General features: G+C 40.5%; 1 non-coding gene across 1 annotated transcript; it reads right to left on the bottom strand.

The window, feature by feature from the left end:
* Window positions 1-3480: 3480 nt before the first annotated feature.
* LOC130964872 (small nucleolar RNA R71) lies at window positions 3481-3588 on the bottom strand. The gene has a single exon (XR_009080939.1). It is a non-coding gene; the product is annotated as a small nucleolar RNA R71 (small nucleolar RNA).
* Window positions 3589-17475: the final 13887 nt, after the last annotated feature.

The following is a 17475-nucleotide window of genomic DNA, read 5'->3' as shown; positions in this document are numbered from 1 at the left end:
GATGCTGTTGGATTCTGACCTCCCTGCACTCGAAGTGGATTTTCTGGAGCTACAGAAGCCCAATTGGCGCGCTCTCAACGGCGTTGGAAAGTAGACATCCTGGGCTTTCCAGCAATATATGATAGTCCATACTTTGCCCAAGATTTGATGGCCCAAACCGGCGTTCAAAGTCACCTTCAGAAATTCCAGCGTTAAACGCCGGAACTGGCACCAAAATGGGAGTTAAACGCCCAAACTGGCATAAAAGCTGGCGTTCAACTCCAAGAAGAGTGTCTACACGAAAATGCTTCATTGCTCAGCCCAAGCACACACCAAGTGGGCCCGGAAGTGGATTTTTATGTCATTTACTCATCTCTGTACACCCTAGGCTACTAGTTCTCTATATATAGGACCTTTTACTATTGTATTTTCATCTTGGTTCTTCTGGTTCCCTCTCTGGGGCCAAAACCAATGACCACTTTTGTTCTTATGTATTTTCAACGGTGGAGTTTCTACACACCATAGATTAAGGTGTGGAGCTCTGCTGTACCTCGAGTATTAATGCAATTACTATTGTTCTTCTATTCAATTCCGTTTGTTCTTTGTCCAAGATATTCATTTGCACCCAAGAACATGATGAATGTGATGATTATGTGACGCTCATCATCATTCTCACTTATGAACAAAGTGACTGACAACCACTCTTGTTCTACAAGCAAACGAGGCTCTAATGTTTATCTCTTGGATTCTTTAACCGGAATCTTCGTGGTATAAGCTAGAACTGATGGCGGCATTCAAGAGAATCCGGAAGGTCTAAACCTTGTCTGTGGTATTCTGAGTAGGATTCAATGATTGAATGACTGTGACGTGCTTTAAACTCCTAGCAGGCGGGGCGTTAGTGACAGACGCAAAAGAATCACTGGATTCTATTCCGGCCTGACCGAGAACCGACAGCTGATTAGCCTATGCTGTGACAGAGCATAGGAACGTTTTCACTGAGAGGATGGGAGGTAGCCACTGACAACGGTGAAACCCTTGCATAAGCTTGCCATGGAAAGGAGTAAGAAGGATTGGATGAAGACAGTAGGAAAGCAGAGAGACGGAAAGGAAGGCATCTTCATACGCTTATCTGAAGTTCCTACCAATGAATTACATAAGTACCTCTATCTTTATCTTTATGCTTTATTCGTATATCACTATACCCATTTGAGTCTGCCTGACTAAGATTTACAAGGTGACCATAGCTTGCTTCATACCAACAATCTCCGTGGGATCGACCCTTACTCGCGTAAGGTTTATTACTTGGACGACCCAGTGCACTTGCTGGTTAGTTGTGCAAAGTTGTGTCTATGCCATGGTATTAAGCACCAAGTTCTTGGGGCCATTACTAGGGATTATTTGAGTTGTGAAAAGTAGTGATCACAATTTCGCACACCAAGTTTTTGGCGCCGTTGCCGGGGATTGTTCGAGTATGGACAACTGACGGTTGATCTTGTTGCTTAGATTAGGTATTTTTCTTCAGAGTTCTTAAGAATGAATTCTAGTGTTTCAAGGTGATGTTCTTATCATCACCAAAGCTGATTGATCCTCATCAATTTAGCTCTTGAATGCAATGTCCTGCTGAAGCTTGGCTAGCCATGTCTAATTCCTTTAGACTAAAGCTTTAGACTAACATTGCATGATTCCTGGAATTCTCATTAAGAATTTTGAAACCTTTATTTTCTATTTTCATATAATTTTCGAAAAATCCAAAAAAAAAATTATAAAATCATAAAAACCAAAAAAATATTTTATGTTTTTTGTTTGAGTCTAGAGTCTCATTTTAAGTTTAGTGTCAATTGCATGCATTCATGTGTCTTAAGGATCTTCAAGATGTTATTGATGATTTCTTACTCTAATCTTTAAATTCTCTTGACTTGAGTGTTTTGTGTGTCTCATATGCATTCTCATTAGTGTCAGTAGTATACAAACTGCTAAGTTTGGTGTCTTACATGCATTGTTATTTGATTTTAGTTGCATTTTGATTATTAAAAATCCAAAAAATATTTTTAATTTGTGTCTTCTCAAGTCAATAATACAGAGAATTGAAGATTCAGAACATACAGCAGAAGAATTGCACAGAAAAAGCTGGGCTTTCAAAACGCCCAGTGAAGAAGGACAGACTGGCATTTAAACGCCAGCCAGGGTACCTGGTTGGGCGTTTAACGCTCAAAAGGGTATAGTTTTGGGCGTTAAACGCCAGAATGTGCACCATTCTGGGCGTTTAACGCCAAGATGGCACAAGGGGGAGGATTTTGTTTTCAAATCAATTTTTTTTCAAGTTTTCAAAGTTTTTCAAAATCAAATCTTTTTCAAATCATATCTTTTCAATCAAATGTTTTCAAAAACAATTTCTTTCCTTTTTCAAAGATATTTGCTATCAATTAATGATTTGATTCAACATTTCAAGTCTGTTGCCTTTTCTGTTGAGAAAGGTTTAATGTTTGAATCATATCTTTTCTTGATAGCCAAGTTATTAATTTTTAAAATCAAATCTTTTTAAAATTGTTTTCAACTCATATCTTCTCAATCACATTTTTTTTAAAACCAATCATATCTTTTTAATCACATCTTTTTCAAAATAGTTTTCAATCAAATCTTTTTGATTTCTAATTTCAAAATCTTTTTTCAAAAATCACTTGATTCTTTTTCCACTTTGAGTTTTCGAAAATTATCAATCAATTTTTCAAAATGTTTTTAAAAACTTTTTAATTAATTTTCGAAAATTCTTTTCCCCTCTTCCCACATCCTTCTATTTTATGGAGTACCACTCCTTCTCAATGCCCAATTCGAACTCTATCTGATTAAGTTCGAATTCTTCTACCTCTTTCTTCTATTTTTCTATTCTTCTGACACCTCAAGGAATCTCTATACTGTGACATAGAGGATTCCATATTTTCTTGTTCTCTTCTCTTTCATACGAGCAGGAGCAGAGACAAAGGCATTCTTGTTGAAGCTGACCCTGAACCTGAAAGGACCTTGAAGCGAAAGCTAAGAGAAGCTAAGGCACAATTCTCTATAGAGGACCTAACAGAAATCTTCAAAGAAGAAGAAGACATGGCAGCCGAAAACAACAACAATGCAAACAATGCAAGGAAGGTGCTGGGTGACTTTACTGCACCTACTCCCGACTTCTATGGGAGAAGCATCTCTATCCCTGCCATTGGAGCAAACAACTTTGAGCTTAAGCCTCAATTAGTTTCTCTAATGCAACAGAATTACAAGTTTCATGGACTTCCATTGGAAGATCCTCATCAGTTTTTAGCTGAATTCTTGCAAATCTGTGACACTGTCAAGACTAATGGGGTAGACCCTGAGGTCTACAGACTTATGCTATTCCCTTTTGCTGTAAGAGACAGAGCTAGGACATGGTTGGACTCACAACCTAAAGAAAGCCTGGACTCATGGGAAAAGCTAGTCAATGCCTTCTTGGCAAAGTTCTTTCCACCTCAAAAATTGAGTAAGCTTAGAGTGGAAGTCCAAACCTTCAGACAGAAGGATGGAGAATCCCTCTATGAAGCTTGGGAAAGATACAAACAATTGATCAGAAAATGTCCTTCTGACATGCTTTCTGAATGGAGCATCATAGGTATTTTCTATGATGGTCTCTCTGAACTGTCCAAGATGTCTTTGGATAGCTCTGCTGGAGGATCTCTTCATTTGAAGAAGACGCCTACAGAAGCTTAAGAGCTGATTGAAATGGTTGCAAATAACCAATTCATGTACACTTCTGAAAGGAATCCTGTGAACAATGAGACAAATCAGAAGAAAGGAGTTCTTGAGATTGATACTCTGAATGCCATTTTGGCTCAGAACAAGATATTGACTCAACAAGTCAATTTGATTCCTCAAAGTCTGTCTGGAATGCAAAATGCACCAAGCAGTACTAAGGATGCTTCATCTGAAGAAGAAGCATATGATCCTGAGAACCCTTCAAAGGAAGAGGTGAATTACCTAGGAGAACCCTATGGAAACACCTATAATTCTTCATGGAGAAATCACCCAAATTTCTCATGGAAGAATCAAGAGAGACCTCAACAAGGTTTCAACAACAATAATGGTGGAAGAAACAGGTTTAGCAATGGCAAGCCTTTTCCATCATCTTCTCAGCAACAGACAGAGAATTCTAAGCAGAACCCCTCTGACTTAGCAACTATGGTCTCTGATCTAATCAAAACCACTCAAAGTTTCATGATTGAAACAAGGTCCTCCATTAGGAATTTGGAGGCACAAGTGGGACAGCTGAGCAAGAAAGTTACTGAACTCCCTCCTAGTACTCTCCCAAGCAATACAGAAGAAAATCCAAAAGGAGAGTGCAAGGCCATCAACATGGCCGAATTTGGAGAGGAAGGAGAGGAAGTGAACGCCACTGAGGAAGACCTCAATGGGCGTGCACTGACCTCCATTGAGTTCCCCAATGAGGAATCATGGGAATCTGAAGCTCAAAATGAGACCATAGAGATTCCATTGGACTTACTTCTGCCTTTCATGAGCTCTGATGAGTATTCTTCCTCTGAAGAGGATGAATATGTCACTGAAGAGCAAGTTGCTAAATACCTTGGAGCAATCATGAAGCTAAATGACAAGTTATTTGGAAATGAGACTTGGGAGAATGAACCTCCTTTGCTCACCAAAGAACTGGATGACTTGTCTAGGCAGAAATTACCTCAAAAGAGACAAAATCCTGGGAAGTTTTCAATACCTTGTACCATAGGCACCATGACCTTCAAGAAGGCTCTGTGTGACTTAGGGTCAAGTGTAAACCTCATGCCTCTCTCTGTAATGGAGAAGCTAGGGATCTTTGAGGTGCAAGCTGCAAGAATTTCATTAGAGATGGCAGACAACTCAAGAAAACAAGCTCATGGACTTGTAGAGGATGTTTTGGTGAAGATTGAAAACCATTACATCCCTGCTGATTTCATAGTCCTAGAGACTGGGAAGTGCATGGATGAAACCATCATCCTTGGCAGACCCTTCCTAGCCACAGCAAAGGCTGTGATTGATGTTGATAGAGGCGAAATGATCATTCAAGTGAATGAAGAATCCTTTGTGTTTAAGGCTCAAGGATATCCCTCTGTCACCATGGAGAGGAAGCATGAAGAGCTTCTCTCAAATCAGAGCCAAACAGAGCCCCCACAGTCAAACTCTAAGTTTGGTGTTGGGAGGCCACAACCAAACTCTAAGTTTGGTGTTGAACCCCCACATTCAAACTCTAAGTTTGGTGTTGGGAGGTTCCAACATAGCTCTGAGCATTTCTGAGGCTCCATGAGAGTCCTCTGTCAAGCTAATGACATTAAAGAAGCGCTTGTTGGGAGGCAACCCAATGTTATATTTTCTTTTGTTATTTTATGTTTTTTGTAGGTTGATGATCATGAAAAGTCACAAAATCAATTGAAAAAGCAAAAACAGAATGAAAAACAGGAAGAAAAACAGCACACCCTGGAGGAAGAACTTACTGGCGTTTAAACGCCAGTAAGAGTAGCAGTTGGGCGTTTAACGCCCAGTCTGGCACCATTCTGGGCGTTTAACGCCACAAAAGGGGCACCAGACTGGCGTTAAACGCCAGAAAAGGGCAAGAACCTGGCGTTAAATGCCAGAAATGGGCATCAGCCCGGCGTTTAACGCCAGAATTGGCTCAAAACGTGATTTTGCTTGCCATTTGGTGCAGGGATGACTTTTCCTTGACACCACAGGATCTGTGGACCCCACAGGATCCCCACCAACCCCACCACCCTCTCTCTTCTTCACCAATCACCTCAATACCTCTTCCCCAAAAAACCCTTCACCTATCAAATCCCTTCTTTCTCTTCACCACTCACATCCATCCTTCATAAAACCCCACCTACCTCACCATTCAAATTCAAACCACTTTCCCTCCCAAACCCACCCATACATGACCGAACCATGAGCCCCCCCTCTCCTATATATACCCTTCTTCACCCCTTCATTTTCACACAACCTAAACACCACTTCTCCCCCTCTTTGGCCGAACACAAAAGCCATTGCCTTCTTCCTCATTTCTTCTTCTTCTTCTACTCTCTTCTTTCTTCTTTTGCTCGAGGACGAGCAAACCTTTTAAGTTTGGTGTGGTAAAAGCGTTGCTTTTTTGTTTTTCCATAACCATTTATGGCATCCAAGGCCGGAGAAACCTCTAGAAAGAGGAAAGGGAAGGCAAAAGCTTTCACCTCCGAGTCATGGGAGATGGAGAGATTCATCTCAAGGGTGCATCAAGACCACTTCTATGAAGTTGTGGCCATGAAGAAGGGTCAACTTTGATCAAAGGTTGGACCAAGTCCTCACAGACATTTGTGAAGAGGGCGCTCAATGGAAGAGAGATTCAAGAGGAAAGCCGGTTCAACTGAGAAGGCATGACCTCAAGCCCATCACTAAGAAAAGGATAGAGCACACAAGAGACCCTACTCATCATGAGATCCCTGAGATACCTCAAGGGATGCACTTTCCTCCACAAAACTATTGGGAGCAACTAAACACCTCCCTAGGAGAATTGAGTTCCAACATGGGACAACTAAGGGTGGAGCATCAAGAACACTCCATCATCCTCCATGAAATTAGAGAAGATCAAAGAATCATGAGAGAGGAGCAACAAAGACAAGGAAGAGACATTGAGGAGCTCAAGCACTCCATAGGATCTTCAAGAGGAAGAAAGAGCCGCCATCACTAAGGTGGACCCGTTCTTTAATTTCCTTGTTCTTTATTCTTCTGTTTTTCGAAAATTTATGCTTATGTTTATCCATGTTTGTGTCTTATGATCATTAGTGTCTTAGTGTCTATGCCTTAGAGTTATGAATGCCCTATGAATCCATCACCTTTCTTAAATGAAAAATGTTTTAATCACAAAAGAACAAGAAGTACAGGATTTCGAACTCATCTTTAAAACTAGCTTAATTAGTTTGATGTGGTGACAATACTATTTGTTTTCTGAATGTATGCTTAAACAGTGCATATGTCTTTTGAATTTGTTGTTCATGAATGTTAAAATTGTTGGCTCTTGAAAGAATGATGAAAAAGGAGACATGTTACCGAGGATCTGAAAAATCATAAAAATGATTCTTGAAGCAAGAAAAAGCAGTGAATACAAAAAAAAAAGAGAGACGAAAAAAGAAAAGAAAGAGAAAAAGAAAGAAAAAGAAAGAAATAAAGTTGTGATCCAAGGCAAAAAGAGTGTGCTTAAGAACCCTGGACACCTCTAATTGGGGACTTTAGCAAAGCTGAGTCACAATCTGAAAAGGTTCACCCAATTATGTGTCTGTGGCATGTATGTATCCGGTGGTAATACTGGAAGACAGAGTGCTTTGGGCCACGGCCAATACTCAATAAGTAGCTGTGTTCAAGAATCATCATACTTAACTAGGAGAATCAATAACACTATCTGTATTCTGAGTTCCTAAAGAAGCCAATCATTCTGAATTTCAAAGGATAAAGTGAGATGCCAAAACTGTTCGGAGGCAAAAAGCTACTAGCCCCGCTCATCTAATTTGGAGCTAAGTTTCATTGATAATTTGGAGTCTATAGTATATTCTCTTCTTTTTATCTTATTTGATTTTCAGTTGCTTGGGGACAAGCAACAATTTAAGTTTGGTGTTGTGATGAGCGGATAATTTATACGCTTTTTGGCATTGTTTTTAGTATGTTTTTAGTATATTTGGTTTAGTTTTTAGTATATTTTTATTAGTTTTTAGTTAAAATTCACTTTTCTGGACTTTACTATGAGTTTGTGTGTTTTTCTGTGATTTCAGGTATTTTCTGGCTGAAATTGAGGGACCTGAGCAAAAATCTGATTCAGAGACTGAAAAGGACTGCAGATGCTGTTGGATTCTGACCTCCCTGCACTCGAAGTGGATTTTCTGGAGCTACAGAAGCCCAATTGGCGCGCTCTCAACGGCGTTGGAAAGTAGACATCCTGGGCTTTCCAGCAATATATGATAGTCCATACTTTGCCCAAGATTTGATGGCCCAAACCGGCGTTCAAAGTCACCTTCAGAAATTCCAGCGTTAAACGCCGGAACTGGCACCAAAATGGGAGTTAAACGCCCAAACTGGCATAAAAGCTGGCGTTTAACTCCAAGAAGAGTCTCTACACGAAAATTCTTCATTGCTCAGCCGAAGCACACACCAAGTGGGCCCGGAAGTGGATTTTTATGTCATTTACTCATCTCTGTACACCCTAGGCTACTAGTTCTCTATATATAGGACCTTTTACTATTGTATTTTCATCTTGGTTCTTCTGGTTCCCTCTCTGGGGCCGAAACCAATGACCACTTTTTTTCTTATGTATTTTCAACGGTGGAGTTTCTACACACCATAGATTAAGGTGTGGAGCTCTGCTGTACCTCGAGTATTAATGCAATTACTATTGTTCTTCTATTCAATTCCGTTTGTTCTTTGTCCAAGATATTCATTTGCACCCAAGAACATGATGAATGTGATGATTATGTGACGCTCATCATCATTCTCACTTATGAACAAAGTGACTGACAACCACTCTTGTTCTACAAGCAAACGAGGCTCTAATGTTTATCTCTTGGATTCTTTAACCGGAATCTTCGTTGTATAAGCTAGAACTGATGGCGGCATTCAAGAGAATCTGGAAGGTCTAAACCTTGTCTGTGGTATTCTGAGTAGGATTCAATGATTGAATGACTGTGACGTGCTTCAAACTCCTAGCAGGCGGGGCGTTAGTGACAGACGCAAAAGAATCACTGGATTCTATTCCGGCCTGACCGAGAACCGACAGCTGATTAGCCTATGCTGTGACAGAGCATAGGAACGTTTTCACTGAGAGGATGGGAGGTAGCCACTGACAACGGTGAAACCCTTGCATAAGCTTGCCATGGAAAGGAGTAAGAAGGATTGGATGAAGACAGTAGGAAAGCAGAGAGACGGAAGGGAAGGCATCTTCATACGCTTATCTGAAGTTCCTACCAATGAATTACATAAGTACCTCTATCTTTATCTTTATGCTTTATTCGTATATCACTATACCCATTTGAGTCTGCCTGACTAAGATTTACAAGGTGACCATAGCTTGCTTCATACCAACAATCTCCGTGGGATCGACCCTTACTCGCGTAAGGTTTATTACTTGGACGACCCAGTGCACTTGCTGGTTAGTTGTGCAAAGTTGTGTCTATGCCATGGTATTGAGCACCAAGTTCTTGCGGCCATTACTAGGGATTATTTGAGTTGTGAAAAGTAGTGATCACAATTTCGCACACCAAACTCCATGTTAGATTTGATTTCTTTATTTAATGAAATTTTAGGTATTTCATATTTATGATTTTAATTTAGCTGTTTACATTCTTAGCTTGTGTTGAGTAATTGGAGACACTTGAGTTATCAAACTCCTTGTTGATTGAAAATTGGAATTCCTTGCTGATTGATTTGAATTTCTGATAAACCACTATTTTATGGTTTACAATGTGTTTAATTGTGTGGTTTTATCATGGTCTTTACCCACTTATTCATATAATTAGCATGCATTTATATTTCCTTCCTAAAATTATTACATGATTGAAAACATGCTTCTTTGGTCTTAATTTAGCTAATCTTAATCCTCTCTTATTACCATTCGATGCTTTGATCTGTGTGTTAAGAGTTTCAGGCTTTATAAGGCATGAATGAGTGAGAGATTGGGAAGGAAGCTTGCAAAAAAGGAAGGAACACAAGAAATTGACGAGATGACCAGCGAGAAGTGATGCGTACGTGTCAGCAACGCGACCGCACGGAAGAAAGGAATTCGCAGTGACACGGCCGCATGAATGACGCAGACGCACGGATTGGAAAAGCAGAAGTGACGCAGAAGCGTGGATGACGCGAACGCATGGCAGGGAAAAACGCAAATGACGCGTCCGCATGTATGACGCGATCGAGTGACGTGCGCGATCTGCAGAATTACAAAAGTCGCTGGCAGAGATTCTGTGCCGCATTTCAACTCAGTTTTCGGCCCAGAAACACAGATTAAAGTCAGAGAACTTGCAGAGACTCATCATGCCTTCATAATTCATAATTTTAGTTTTAGATGTAGTTTTTAGAGAGAGAGGTTCTCTCCTCTCTCTTAGAATTAGGATTCCTCTTAAAGGATTTAGGATTTCTTTTAATCACTTCAGGATTATTTCATCTTCATAATCAGGTTCAATGTTCCTTTTATTTATTTTCTCAATTTGATTTATGGACTCCATGTTAGGATTGATTTTCTTATTTAATATACATTATTGAAATGTTTTCAGATATATGATTTTAATTTAGCTTTCTATATTCCTGGCTTTTGTTGATTAATTGGTAACTCTTGAGTTATCAAACTCATTGTTGACTGAAAATTGGAATTCTTCAAGAATTAATTTGAGATCCAATAACTCTTAACTTTTCCCAAGGAAAGACTGGGACTTTAGGATTCGAATTAATTCAATCACTTAACTTACCTTCATAGTTAGAGGTTAACAAAGTGGGAGAAAAATCTAATTCTCATCACAATTGATAAGGATAACTAGGATAGGACTTCCAGTTCTCATATCTTGCCAAAAGTTTATTTTATAGTTATTTATTTAATTCAATTGTCATTTGAATTACTTGTCATACTTCTTCCTTATTTCCAGAACCCCCAATTTTACCTTTTTCGTAGCCAATAATAAGAACATACCTTCCTGCAATTCCTTAAGAAGACGACCCGAGGTTTAAATACTTCGGTTACTAATTTATTTAGGGGTTTGTTACTTGTGAAAACCAAAACATTTGCACGAAGGGATTTCTGTTGGTTTAGAATCTATATCTACAATGCGACTATTTTTATAAAATTCTTTACTAGCAAAAATCCTAACGTCAAAATGGCGCCGTTGCCGGGGAATTGCAAACGTGTGCCTTATTATTGGTTATTGTAAATATTTTTTATAAAAAAAAATATTTCTTTTACTGGTTTATTTGTTTCTCCTTTTTCCCCCTTATTTCTGATAACTACTATGAATTCTCACCCCTCTCGCTTTGAGTTTAGTTCTAATTTTGTTGCAAGGAATGGAAACTATAACAGGAATATGCATCAAGGTCAAAGCAATCAAAGATGGACGGAGCCAAGAAGATCTGATCAACCCTTTAGGCAACAACACCTTCCAAGATATCACAGACAAAGACCATCCTACAATGCATACCAAGCTGATAGATATGGTGGACTGCCTATTAGCTACCAACAAGCCCCACCATATGCTCAGAGACCATCCTCACAACATAACTTTGAACCACCACACTCACAAGCCCCTTTCCACCATTCACCTCCATATGACCCCAATCCTTATTCACCACACCAACCACCATATGAACCATACCCAGAACCACCACCTCAATATACACCATATCCTTATCATTATCAAGATGAACCACCTTCCTACCATGAACCCTCTCTCCGAACAAATGAACCCTCCTATCCACCCCAAACCTCCATGGAAAGCAAACTTGCCTCTATCACTAGTCTCGTCCCTACTCTTCAAGCACTTATATCCCGCTTGGGCCAACCCTCTACACCCAATATTCAACCCTCAAGCTCCACTGCACTTCCATCTCAACCACATAATGATCCACCCATCCCATCACCACCATCCATGGAAGAGCACCAACATCCATCAATCCAAGAGCAACATGATCCCACTGATACTATTGACATAGAGCGAGAGAGAAGGGATCATCTTCGCGAATCCATACTTCATAAGGAGCTAGAGGAGGCACTAAAGGTGAAGGTAGTAGACACCCTTGAAGTTGATAGCTGATGAGCGGATAATTTGTATGCTTTTTGGCATTGTTTTTAGTATGTTTTTAGTATGATTTAGTTAGTTTTTAGTATATTTTTATTAGTTTTTAATTAAAATTCACTTTTCTGGACTTTACTATGAGTTTGTGTGTTTTTCTGTGATTTCAGGTATTTTCTGACTGAAATTGAAGGTTCTGAGCAAAAATCTGATTCAGAGACTAAAAAGGACTGCAGATGCTGTTGGATTCTGACCTCCCTGCACTCGAAGTGGATTTTCTGGAGCTACAGAAGCCCAATTGGCGCGCTCTCAACGGCATTAGAAAGTAGACATCCTGGGCTTTCCAGCAATATATGATAGTCCATACTTTGCCCAAGATTTGATGGCCCAAACCGGCGTAGCAATTTGGCCTCAAAAATTCCAGCGTTAAACGCCGGAACTGGCATAAAACTTGGAGTTAAACGCCCAAACTGGCATGAAAGCTGGCGTTTAACTCCAGAAAAGGTCTCTACACTTGAAAGCTTCAATGCTCAGCCCAAGCACACACCAAGTGAGCCCGGAAGTGGATTTTTCTGTCATTTACTCATTTCTGTAAACCTTAGGTTACTAGTTTACTATTAATAGGATCTTTTGACATTGTATCTGTACCGGGTTAAGTATGATTTTGGTCCCTAACGTAGGGGCCAAAAATCGATTTCGTCCCTCGGCTTTTTTTCGCTTCAAAAAGGTCCCTGAGGTTCCGGTTTGTTTTAAAATCGTCCTTCGGACCAAAATGCCCCTATCCCTTCTTCCCCAAAATTCTCCCTTCTTCTCCAAAATTATGCAACCACCACCACCACCACCACCACCACCACCAGAACTCAGAATCAGAACAACAACCACCACCACCACCATCATCATTATCATCATCATCATAACTCAGAATCAGAACAACCACCACCACCACCACCACCACCCCTCATCCATTGTCACTCCATCACCAGCATCCATCACACCAAAACATCAGAAAATCCAGAAAAATCAACATCAGAAAATCAGAAAAACCAAAACATCAGAAAATCAACATCATTATTGTCATCCTCATCAAAATCCAGAATTCAAAAAATCTAGAAAAATCAAACAACAATATACTCAGAATCAGAAAATCATCATCATCAAGAACCCAGAATCAACAAGAAGAAGAAGAAGAAGAAGCGGCGAGCGGCGGACAACGGCTCGGCGGTGGTGTCGGCGGGAAGAAGAAGAAGAGGCGGACAGCGGGCGGCGGTGCGGCGGTGGGGAAGAAGAAGAAGAAGAAGAAGTGGCAGTGGGGTCGGCGGTGGAGTCGGCGGGTGGCGGGAAGAAGAAGAAGAAGAAGAAGAAGAAGAAGAAGAAGGGGGGTCGGCGGTGCGGCGGTGGGGTTGGCGAGCGGCGGTGCAGCGGCGGTGCGGCGGCATGACGTCCTTCTTCTCTCCCCCCTCCACCCTCCACCCTCCCCCCCCCCACCTTTCTCGCCCCCCCCCTCTTTTTCTTTCTTTCTCCCCCCTCCCCCCTTCTGTATCCTATCCCCCTTTCTTTCTTTTTTTTTCTTTTTTTTTGTTTATTTTATATTTATTTTATTTTATAATTTTTTTAATAAAGGGTAATTTGGTAATAAAAAAATATAATTGGTAAAAAGGACGATTTTAAAACAAACCGGAACCTCAGGGACCTTTTTGAAGCGAAAAAAAGCCGAGGGACGAAATCGATTTTTGGCCCCTACGTTAGGGACCAAAATCATACTTAACCCTATCTGTACCTCATGACACTTTACACGTTTTCTTTGTGTACTTTCCACAGCATGAGTCTCTAAACCCCATGGTTGGGGGTGAGGAGCTCTGCTGTGTCTTGATGGATTAATGCAATTAATACTGTTTCTTATTCAATCATGCTGGCTTCCATTCTAAGATAATACTTGTTCTTAATCCGGATGAATGTGATGATCCGTGACAATCATCATCATTCTCAACTATGAACGTGTGCCTGACAACCACCTCCGTTCTACCTTAGATTGAGTAGTTATCTCTTGGATTCTTTAATCGGAATCTTCGTGGTATAAGCTAGAACTGATGGCGGCTTTCAAGAGAATCCGGAAGGTCTAAACCTTGTCTGTGGTATTCTGAGTAGGATTCAATGACTGAATGACTGTGATGTGCTTCAAACTCCTAGCAGGCGGGGCGTTAGTGACAGACGCAAAAGTATCGATGGATATTATTCCGGCCTGACCGAGAATCGACAGCTGAATTCCGCTATGCTGTGACAGAGCATATGCAATCGCTTTCACTGAGAGGATGGGAGGTAGCCATTGACAACGGTGAAACCCTACATACAGCTTGCCATGGAAGGAGCCTTGCGTACTTGAAGAAGGAGACAGTAGGAAAGCAGAGATTCAGAGGATGGAGCATCTCCAAACCCCAACCTATTCTCCATTACTGCAATACAAGTAACCATTTCATGTTCTTCTGCTTTTTACAATCAATCCTGATAATTTCTGATATCCTGACTAAGATTTACAAGATAACCATAGCTTGCTTCAAGCCGACAATCTCCGTGGGATCGACCCTTGCTCACGCAAGGTATTACTTGGACGACCCAGTGCACTTGCTGGTTAGTTGTGCGGGATTGCAAAAGTGTGATTGCAATTTCGTGCACCAAGTTTTTGGCGCCGTTGCCGGGGATTGTTCGAGTTTGGACAACTGACGGCTTATCTTGTTGCTTAGATTAGGATTGTTTTATTTTTGTTGGTTTAGAGTCTTTTAGTTGAGTCTAGTTCATATTCTAAATTTGGTGTCAATTGCATGCTTTGTTTTTTTCTTTTAATTTTCGATTTTTTTTTTGCATGTTCTTAGTTCCTTTTTGATTCATAAAAATTCTAAGTTTGGTGTCCTCTTTGTGTTTTTCTTTTAAAATTTTCGAAAATTAGTGTTTGATTTTCTAAAAATTTTAAGTTTGGTGTCTTTTTGTTGTTTTTCTCTTTCCTCTTTTCAAAAATCAAATCTTTTTCATAAAAATTTTTCAATCATATCTTTTTAATTGCTGTTTTCAAAATCTTTCTAATTAACTAATTGATTCAGTTCTCAATTTGCTTTGATCTTATTTTCTTTTTGATTTTCGAATTTTTATCTTAATTTCCTTTCTTTCATTTCAATTTTTTCGTTTAATTCAAAAAAAAAAAAAAACAAAAACAAAATTTATCTATTTGCAATCATTATCATTTCCCTCTTGTCCAGTATGGACCTAAGAGGGATTGATCAGTCCAAAAGGACTCTGGGGTCATATGCTAACCCCATTACAGCTGCATATGGGAGTAGCATCTGCACACCTCCCATCAAAGCAAGCAGCTTTGAGCTAAATCCTCAACTCATTATCATAGTGCAGCAAAATTGCCAGTATTCCGGTCTTCCACAGGAAGAACCTACTGAGTTTCTGGCACAATTCTTACAGATTGCTGACACAGTACATGATAAAGAGGTAGAACAGGATGTCTACAGACTATTACTGTTTCCATTTGCTGTAAAGGATCAAGCTAAAAGGTGGTTGAATAACCAACCTACAGCAAGCATAAAGACATGGAAACAGTTATCAGACAAATTCCTGAATCATTTTTACCCTCCAAAGAGGATGACACAGCTAAGGCTGGACATCCAAGGCTTTAAACAAGAGGATAATTAATCCCTTTATAATGCCTGGGAGAGGTATAGAGGTATGCTTAGAAAATGCCCCTCTGAAATGTTTTCAGAGTGGGTACAGTTAGACATCTTCTACTATGGGCTCACAGAAAAAGCTCAGATGTCTTTAGACCACTCAGCTGGTGGATCTATACACATGAGGAAGACAATTGAAGAAGCTCAAGAGCTTATAGACACTGTTGCTAGAAACCAATACTTATATTCTAGCAATGAGTTCGTTCCAAAGGAGGAGGTCATGGCACTAGTCACTGATCCTAATCCTCAAGAACAGATGAATGAGCTTAATCAACAATTGCTCCTGATGACAGAACAGTTAGCAGAATTTAAAGAAATACTCCAGGATACTAAGGTTGCTAACAAGAGCATAGAACTGCAGTTGAATCAAGCAAAACAACAAATATCTAAACAAATAACAGAGGAATGTCAAGCAGTTCAACTGAGGAGTGGGAAGACACTAAATAACACTGCTCAAAAGAGCAAAAACCAAACAAAGAACAAGTGACAGAGGACAACCAAACCACTGTTCAAAATCCCTCTGAGGACAGTAAGAGCCCAGAGAGGAATATTGGCGTTCAAACGCCAGAAAGGGAAGGAAAGCTGGCGTTAAACGCCCATTCCTTGCCCAGTTCTGGCGTTCAAACGCCAGAAAAGGGGGAAAAGTTGGCGTTAAACGCCCATTTTCCACCCAATCCTGGCGTTCAGACGCCAAGGGGAGATCAGACACCTGAGAGTGCTGATAATTATCCCTCTAACAAGGCTTCTTCAACCACTTCTGTAAGGAATAAACCTGCAGCATCCAAGGTTGAAGAATATCAAGCCAAGATGCCTTATCCTCAGAAACTCCGCAAAGCGGAACAGGATAAGCAATTTGCCCGCTTTGCAGACTATCTAAGGACTCTTGAGATAAAGATTCTGTTTGCAGAGGCACTTGAGCAAATACCTTCTTATGCTAAATTCATGAAAGGGATTTTAAGCCATAAGAAGGATTGGAGAGAAACTGAAAAGGTGTTTCTCACTGAAGAATGCAGTGCAGTCATTCTGAAAAGCTTACCAGAAAAGCTTCAAGATCCTGGAAGCTTTATGATACCATGCACATTAGAGGGCGCTTGCACCAAGACAGCCCTATGTGATCTTGGAGCAAGCATCAATCTAATACCTGCATCCACTATCAGAAAGCTTGGGTTGACTGGAGAAGTCAAACCAACCAGGATATGCCTCCAACTTGCTGATGGCTCCATTAAACATCCATCAGGCATAATAGAGGACATGATTGTCAAGGTTGGGCCATTTGCCTTTCCAACTGACTTTGTGGTGCTGGAAATGGAGGAGCATAAGAGTGCAACTCTCATTCTAAGAAGACCTTTCCTAGCAACTGGGCGAACTCTCATTGATGTACACAAAGGGGAAGTGACCCTGAGAGTCAATGAGGATGAGTTCAAGTTGAATGCTGTGAAAGCTATGCAGCATCCAGACACTCTAAATGACTGCATGGGCGCTGACATTATTGACTCTCTGGTAGAAGAGATCAATATGGCTGAAAGCCTAGAATCAAAGCTTGAGGACATCTTCAAGGATGCTCAACCTGATCAAGAAGAACTAGAGGAAGCAAAGGAATTTTCGAAAATTCCTCAGGAAGAGGATAAACCTCCCAAACCTGAACTCAAACCTCTACCACCATCTCTGAAGTACGCATTTCTGGGAGAGGGTGACACTTTTCCAGTGATTATAAGCTCTGCTTTAAATCCACAGGAAGAGGAAGCACTGATTCAAGTGCTAAGGACACACAAGACAGCTCTTGGGTGGTCCATAAGTGACCTTAAGGGCATCAGCCCAGCTAGATGCATGCACAAGATCCTGTTGGAGGATAATGCCAAACCAGTGGTTCAACCACAGAGGAGGCTAAATCCAGCCATGAAGGAGGTGGTGCAGAAAGAGGTCACTAAACTACTGGAGGCTGGGATTATTTATCCTATTTCTGATAGCCCCTGGGTGAGCCCTGT

The sequence above is a fragment of the Arachis stenosperma genome, chromosome 2 (assembly GCF_014773155.1).
Source record: "Arachis stenosperma cultivar V10309 chromosome 2, arast.V10309.gnm1.PFL2, whole genome shotgun sequence".
In the NCBI taxonomy this organism is placed as follows: domain Eukaryota; kingdom Viridiplantae; phylum Streptophyta; class Magnoliopsida; order Fabales; family Fabaceae; genus Arachis; species Arachis stenosperma.
This window is presented reverse-complemented; position numbering and strand designations above follow the sequence as displayed.